The sequence below is a fragment of the Daphnia pulicaria genome, unplaced genomic scaffold, assembly GCF_021234035.1.
Source record: "Daphnia pulicaria isolate SC F1-1A unplaced genomic scaffold, SC_F0-13Bv2 h1tg000248l, whole genome shotgun sequence".
Taxonomy (NCBI): Eukaryota; Metazoa; Arthropoda; class Branchiopoda; order Diplostraca; family Daphniidae; genus Daphnia; species Daphnia pulicaria.
The window spans coordinates 10,001-17,500 of NW_025804917.1; the positions used below are offsets into that span (position 1 = coordinate 10,001).

General features: G+C 48.7%; 3 non-coding genes across 3 annotated transcripts in view; all 3 read left to right on the forward strand.

Moving 5' to 3' along the window:
• Window positions 1-2,574: 2,574 nt before the first annotated feature.
• Window positions 2,575-4,869, forward strand: LOC124320107. Its single transcript, XR_006913773.1, has one exon. It is a non-coding gene; the product is annotated as a small subunit ribosomal RNA (ribosomal RNA).
• A 937-nt stretch (window positions 4,870-5,806) lies between these two features.
• On the forward strand, window positions 5,807-5,959 carry LOC124320106. The gene has a single exon (XR_006913771.1). It is a non-coding gene; the product is annotated as a 5.8S ribosomal RNA (ribosomal RNA).
• Window positions 5,960-6,600: 641 nt separating this feature from the next.
• LOC124320105 overlaps window positions 6,601-7,500 on the forward strand; it is a 4,576-nt gene continuing 3,676 nt past the window's right edge. Inside the window, exon 1 of the ribosomal RNA XR_006913770.1 lies at window positions 6,601-7,500. This exon is cut by the window's right edge and continues 3,676 nt beyond it. This is a non-coding gene — a ribosomal RNA (large subunit ribosomal RNA).

Below are 7,500 nucleotides of genomic sequence, written 5' to 3' on the forward strand. Positions count from 1 at the left end.
TGGTTTTCCTTAGTATAGAAGAGGTCTCGATTCCTAAACTCGGAAAAATTTTCAGAGTCCCAAAAATTTTCGAAGTGTCGAATAGTTTGGTTTCTCGAATTGAAAATTTTTTTCAAATTTGCGACATTACGACAAGCAGCGATTGTAAAGCCCGGTCCAAATTTTTCAAACGAGTCTTACTTCTTGTTAGTCCGCCTGGCCGATACCAAAGAATGGCCGACCGTCGACTATCGGGCGAATAGACGGGTGAAAGAAATAAAGTCGAAGCCGGTGGTTGGATAGATATCGAAGGGAAGGCGAAAGAGGCGAAAAGGAAAGCGCGAAATTTCTTTAGTAGCTTCGACGCAAAAACTTTGGTATCGACGGGGAGCTTTGGGAAATGAAACGAAGACGCAGAATGGGAAGTTGTCCGGTTCGGCGTTAGTTGTAGTTTCATTTCCACCGTAGCTGAGCTCCTTTCCGCCCGCCACTTCACATGATTTTAGTTTCGATTCCGTTCGATCGCGCTTGCACTGTCTTTGTTTTTTTTTCACTGCTTGGATCGCGGCTTTGCTCTAACCAGTTTAGCCCCATGCGATCAAAAAGTCTTAAAAAAAAAAAACCGTTGAACGGAGACGAACTCGATGAGCTGTCGGTGTGTGAAATATCATTCCTTCGGTAAAACCGTTTTCGAAATTTCCGATGGTCGGTATATGTAAAAATATATCCGAACCGCGATGTGGACGGGAATTCAAACGCCCGCTTCACCGATTGGTGCGACAGCTGAGAAGCTCGTCACTCGATCCAACGACTCTTGGTCGAAAAGTTCAGAAGAGGTGCGCGCGTCAAACATTTTTTTGGTTTCGGACGTTTCGTTTCTTCGGCACGTGTGGTTTGTCTGTGGCCGTCTGTGAGAGAAATCGGACGCTTGTTCTTTGTTATTTTACCGTAACAAGACAAGACGGGAAAGATTCTTTCTTCCAAACTTACGGCATCATAACCATCAGCGTTTACCGTCAGCGACGATACGGAAGAGAAAAGAAAATGGTGCGCGTCTTTTCACTTTTTGACACCGTATCAAAAAAAATTACCGTTCAGGCGGAAATGTGTGTGTGTGTGTGTGAGCCGAGAGATAAAAAATAAAAAAGCCACCAAACAGAACGCTTTCAAATTATTTCGTGCGGCGTGCGCATATTTCACATTTTGCCGTTTGACGGAAGCTCGTTGTGTGGAACACAGAAGTGGAGATGGACGGAGTTGAAGGGGGGCGAAGACGGCCCGGTCGGACAAAGTCAAGAGATTGAAATATACGAGAGAATTGGGTGGAAGTGATGGCAAATCTATAAAATTCAAAAATCGGATGAGATGCGAGGACCGCAAAATGTGGCGTCGACTCTGACTCTCTTTTACTACGAACTTCCCTTCGACGGAAGATATCGAGAGCTGAGCTGAGCGCCCGCTGAGTATGGCCGGCGTAATTACAAACGAGTTACGGTTGGAGCTATATCGATTGTACGTATCCCGAACGTTCATCGAACAAGCCAGATCAACTCGGCGCCCGGTAAGATGTACGCTCAGTTATGGCCATGACACACGAAGGGAGAATTCAAACGGCTGTGAGTGTACGGCCCGCCCGGAGTTGTGTGTAGGCAGTGACCTCTCAAGAAAAAACGTAAAAAAATTTTTTTTGACAGTCACCGGTCTGCGACAAGTAATCAGTACGAAACTTGGGTGCAATGCAAAAAACATTTTGAGAATCCTTGCTTGACAACAACGAATCTAACACGATAAAAAAACGATCCCCATCGGTGTACCGCTTGCTTTTCTCGCGCTTCGGCGCAGAATCGCTTATTCAGCTGCCCTTGGAATATGTTCGTTTCGTGCATACTTGATCTCGGTCATTCTTCGGTGAACTCTTAAAGAATTGCGCACTTTTATAGGGGTAGTCTGGTTGCTTGTCTCGACTTGAAATGATTTGTTTTTTTCCGCCCATGACTTTCTATACGATGCCTCTATGCTGGCCTCTGACCGCGGTTGTTCCGAGTTTTCTCTTTCTCTTCGAAAGTCTTTGCGGAAAATTCTGCCTCGTGTGACCGTTGAGCGGTGAGGTGTGTGTGTGTGTGTGTGTCGTGCGGGGTGATGCGAGAGTGTGCCTCGGCGGTGGAAAAATAAAAATAAAACTCTGAGCCCACAAAAATTTAAAAGATGTATGCTTGTCAGCTTAGTAAAGCAGGCTTGACTTATGAGCATACAGCACGCCACATATGACCGTCGAAAACCGTAATACGGGAAAAAAAGTTGATGAATATATCAAGACCGGTCGAATGAATCCGATTCACTTTGGGCTCATAGACCGTTGAATGGTCTTTGACTTTGGAAATTGAAATGAAAAAAATCCAACAAACGGATCGGATCGGTGTTTCTCTCTCACTGGGACTCGCTGTGACACGCCAGGCGTTGCGATCAAAAATTTTAGTTTCCGAAGAAAAAGAAAAAAAAACGAAAAACGTGTTGATTTGGTGTGTGTTTGGTGATGCGTGGGCGAAATAAAAACCCGCAACTCGCCGGATGCATATCAAACAAACATACACGAAATACCTGGTTGATCCTGCCAGTAGCATATGCTTGTCTCAAAGATTAAGCCATGCATGTCTAAGTACAAGCCGCTAGACGGCGAAACCGCGAATGGCTCAATAAATCAGTTATGGTTCCTTAGATCCACTCCATCCTACTTGGATAACTGTGGTAATTCTAGAGCTAATACATGCACTCGAGCCTCGACTGCGGGCTTTCGGGCTCGCAGAAGAGGTGCTTTTATTAGATCAAAACCAGTCGGGGCCGGGCTTTCGGGCTCGCGCACCGTACCAATTTTGGTGACTCTGGATAACTTCACGCCGATCGCACGGCCTTCGCGCCGGCGACGTATCTTTCAAATGTCTGCCTTATCAACTGTCGATGGTAGGTTACGCGCCTACCATGGTTGCAACGGGTAACGGGGAATCGGGGTTCGATTCCGGAGAGGGAGCCTGAGAAACGGCTACCACATCCAAGGAAGGCAGCAGGCGCGCAAATTACCCACTCCCGGCACGGGGAGGTAGTGACGAAAAATAACGATACGGGACTCTTCCGAGGCCCCGTGATTGGAATGAGTACACTTTAAATCCTTTAACGAGGAACCATTGGAGGGCAAGTCTGGTGCCAGCAGCCGCGGTAACTCCAGCTCCAATAGCGTATATTAAAGTTGTTGCGGTTAAAAAGCTCGTAGTCGGATGTCTGTCTTCGGCCGGGCGGCGCCGCTCTGAATCAAGGGTGTTGCGTTTCACGCTCTGGGAGCCCGGGTGTCAAAGCCCGACTCTCTTCACGGTCGGACAACATCGCCGGAGTGGTGGTCGGTGCGTCGTTGTTGTATCTGCGGCCAGAGTTGGAAAGTTCTTTCGGGTTCTTTTTTAAATTTTGGTCGTAGTTGACTCGATTCGCTCCACCCAGTCAATCGTTCGGGGTGCCCTTCACCGGGTGTCTCGGGCGGCCGGCAACGTTTACTTTGAACAAATTAGAGTGCTCAAAGCAGGTGTATCCCAACGCCTGAATATCGCAGCATGGAATGATGGAATAGGACCTCGGTCCGATTTTGCTGGTCTTTTACTTTTGGACCCGAGGTAATGGTCAATAGAGACGGACGGGGGCATTCGTACTGCGGCGACAGAGGTGAAATTCTTGGACCGCCGCAAGACGAACAACAGCGAAGGCATTTGCCAAGAATGTTTTCCTTGATCAAGAACGAAAGTTAGAGGTTCGAAGGCGATCAGATACCGCCCTAGTTCTAACCATAAACGATGCCAACCAGCAATCCGTCGGAGTTACTCCAATGACTCGACGGGCAGCTTCCGGGAAACCAAAGTCTTTGGGTTCCGGGGGAAGTATGGTTGCAAAGCTGAAACTTAAAGGAATTGACGGAAGGGCACCACCAGGAGTGGAGCCTGCGGCTTAATTTGACTCAACACGGGAAACCTCACCAGGCCCGGACACTGGAAGGATTGACAGATTGAGAGCTCTTTCTTGATTCGGTGGGTGGTGGTGCATGGCCGTTCTTAGTTGGTGGAGCGATTTGTCTGGTTAATTCCGATAACGAACGAGACTCTAGCCTGCTAAATAGGTGACGGGTTTTATCAATTGAAACCGAAGGGAGTACGGAGGCGTCGGGATCAGGTGGCGGCGATTCGGGTCTCGGTGGGACTGGTTCCTTTAGTGAGGCAATCTCTCGGCTTGGTTTCGTTGTGCTTTGTTCGTCGGGTGTACGGCCTTCACGGGTTGGTTGCCTGGCGGATGAGGTATGGCGGGGCTTTGTCGGGAATGTCTCGCGGGGGCTGGCTCTATTGTTATTCGGTCGTCGTCATCCCCGGCGATACCTTCTGCTCTCGCGTCCGTCACGCAGTCTTCTTAGAGGGACAAGCGGCGTCCAGCCGCGTGACAGTGAGCAATAACAGGTCTGTGATGCCCTTAGATGTCCTGGGCCGCACGCGCGCTACACTGAAGGAATCAGCGTGTTTCACTCTCCCTGTCCGAAAGGACCGGGTAACCGCTGAACCTCCTTCGTGGTTGGGATTGGGGACTGCAATGATCCCCATGAACCAGGAATCCCTAGTAGGCGCGGGTCACTAGCCCGCGTCGATTACGTCCCTGCCCTTTGTACACACCGCCCGTCGCTACTACCGATTGAATGATTTAGTGAGGCCTTCGGACGGGCTTGTCGGGGTGCCGTCGAGTGGGGAGCAATCTCTGCCCGTGCGGTGCCTACCAACGGCGAGACTGAAAGATGGTCGAACTTGATCCTTTAGAGGAAGTAAAAGTCGTAACAAGGTTTCCGTAGGTGAACCTGCGGAAGGATCATAAACGAACAAGACAAATGTTTTGCGCATATGGCTTTGGTTGAGCACGAAACAACTAAAAGTTGCAAAACAAAAAAAAACCCCATCAAAAGTCTTTCGGCGTAAGACATCGTATGAACTATGTGTGGGTTGACGGAAGAAAATCATTTATTTTGAACGGGTATCAGGCGCTCTGATGCGCGGTGGTTTAAAGCGGATTCGCCTTTTCAAATTGATTTTTCTTTCCTCTCGGCTCAAAAAAAAACACAAAGTCTTTCGATTTGGTCTATGGCCGTGAGCAAATTCTTCCTGCTTCGATGGTGAATGTCTCTATAGATTCATTCGACCTTTAGCGGCGCTCACAGTGTTGACGTTAGTAGAGTGAAGAATACGATAGCCCGCCTGGGCCGCGAGTACCGAAGGAACAATAAAGGAGATTTTATAAAGTCTTAGTCCCTAAATCAAACACTTTGAAAAATAAAAACTCGGTGGATGGAGAGTCGGAAAAAAAAAAAAAAAACATCAAGATTTTGAACGGGTATCAGGCGCTCTGATGCGCGGTGGTTTAAAGCGGATACGCCCAATCGAAATTGTTTTTTTTTTGTTTCTCTCTTCGTCTTCGGGATTTTTTGATTCTCGGTGGGGGACGAAAGTGTGAGACTTTACTCTGGACGTTCTTTTCGGGCGTAGATACTCGTGGTTGCGTGCGTGTGCGTCGTATAGACTAACACTCCAAAGCCCGACACTATGCCGTTGAAAACCGAATGTTTTTTAAGCTTGCCCTTCGCCCTCTCGATGAAGTAGGAAGAATTCAAAATCACAATAACACACTAAACCCAAATTCTAGTACGAGTGTTTATCGGAACATTTTCTTTCTGGCTTTCTTTCTCCGCCCTCGCATTCATTTGCTTGGGCGGGTTGGAGAAAAAGAGAGAAGAAAACGAATATGTCGTTTTATATACGACCCTGAACGGTGGATCACTAGGCTCGTGGATCGATGAAGAGCGCAGCAAAGTGCGCTAATCCATGCGAACTGCAGAACACATGGAGCATCGAAATCTTGAACGTAAATGGCGGCCCAGCTTCTCGCTCGGGCCACATCTGACTGAGGGTCGGTCGAATGATGAACGAACAGAGATTTTTTCAGTCTTGGTTTTGCATGTTGGGTCGCGGCGAGATTTATTTTTCACCCGGCCTGACCGCATAAAAGCTCCCGAATCTCTAACGTCTGGGTGCCGCGCGACTTAAGTGTCCGCGATGCCTCAAATACAAAAAAGGGGGAAAAATAAAAGAAGGTTCGCCCTGTTTTGTTTTTTTCCTCTCTATTCAAAAGAAACCTTTTTCGATGGCAAAACAGATGGGAAATTTTTGAGCCAACTCAAAAAAAAATTTTAGAAATAAACACATCTTCTCGAACAAGGTGTCGGCTGCGTGTGCGCGATATACCGCTTCAACGCGAGTTTAGTTGTGTGTGTGCGCCGGGCGTGTCGAAGTGTCGACCACCGCGAATTATCACTCACTCTAACCGCTCGTTATGCAAGCTTGGTTCGCGCACGACGCGTTGTTTCAATACAAAAAGCCGCAGGACGCCCTGTCACTTTTCGTAAATTAATTTTTGCGAATAACGAGAGACTCGCTTTATTTCGAAAAAAAAAAATTTGAACCGGCAATTATTCAATCTTTCCCGGCTTTAAAACGCCAAAGTCTGCCGAGCTAGATAAAGTGTTGTCTCCTTTTGAAAACAAACAATTCATTCTGACCTCAGTTTAGATGAGACTACCCGCTGAACTTAAGCATATCAGTAAGCGGAGGAAAAGAAACTAACAAGGATTCCCTTAGTAGCGGCGAGCGAACAGGGATGAGCCCAGCACCGAACCTCGCGCCCGGTTGAGCGGGTGCCGAGGAATGTGGTGTTCGGGAGGATCGTGCGCGTCTGTCCGGTATCTATCGTCCAAGTCTCCATGAACGGGGCGAGCAACCCACAGAGGGTGTCAGGCCCGTAGATAAGACGAGCCGAGACCGTGCATCGGATCCCTTCCCAAGAGTCGGGTTGCTTGAGCGTGCAGCCCTAAGCGGGAGGTAAACTCCTTCTAAGGCTAAATATCGCCACGAGACCGATAGCGAACAAGTACCGCGAGGGAAAGTTGAAAAGAACTTTGAAGAGAGAGTTCAAGAGTGCGTGAAACCGTTCAGGGGGTTAAACGGGTGGGCCCTCGAAGGTCGAACAAGTCCCCGCTCCCGGCACTTGGTTGTATGCCCTTAACGCTGCATGGAGACTGCCTGAATTGGCGGCTCTCTTGCATAAGTCGTTCTGCGATCGCAATAGCCACGCCAAGGTCCGCAAGTGGGGGGCCTAGTAGGACTCCGCGACCGACTGGGTGTCTGTTACACGGGGCGTCCGTTAGCGAGTTTCGTGGTTACCTTCGCGGGTGCCGCGATGACGAGCGCGGCGTTTCCCAACAGTACTGCCCGGTCGTGACCTGTCTCCTCCCGGGAGGTGTCGTAGCTTTTTTTTGTAAAAGAGAAAAAGTTGCGGTGCTCAACCTGTGGAGGCCCAGAGCGGAGAGTAGAAGTCGGGTCCCACCCGACCCGTCTTGAAACACGGACCAAGGAGTCTAACATGTGCGCAAGTCGTCGAGAAATTATCAAACTAAAC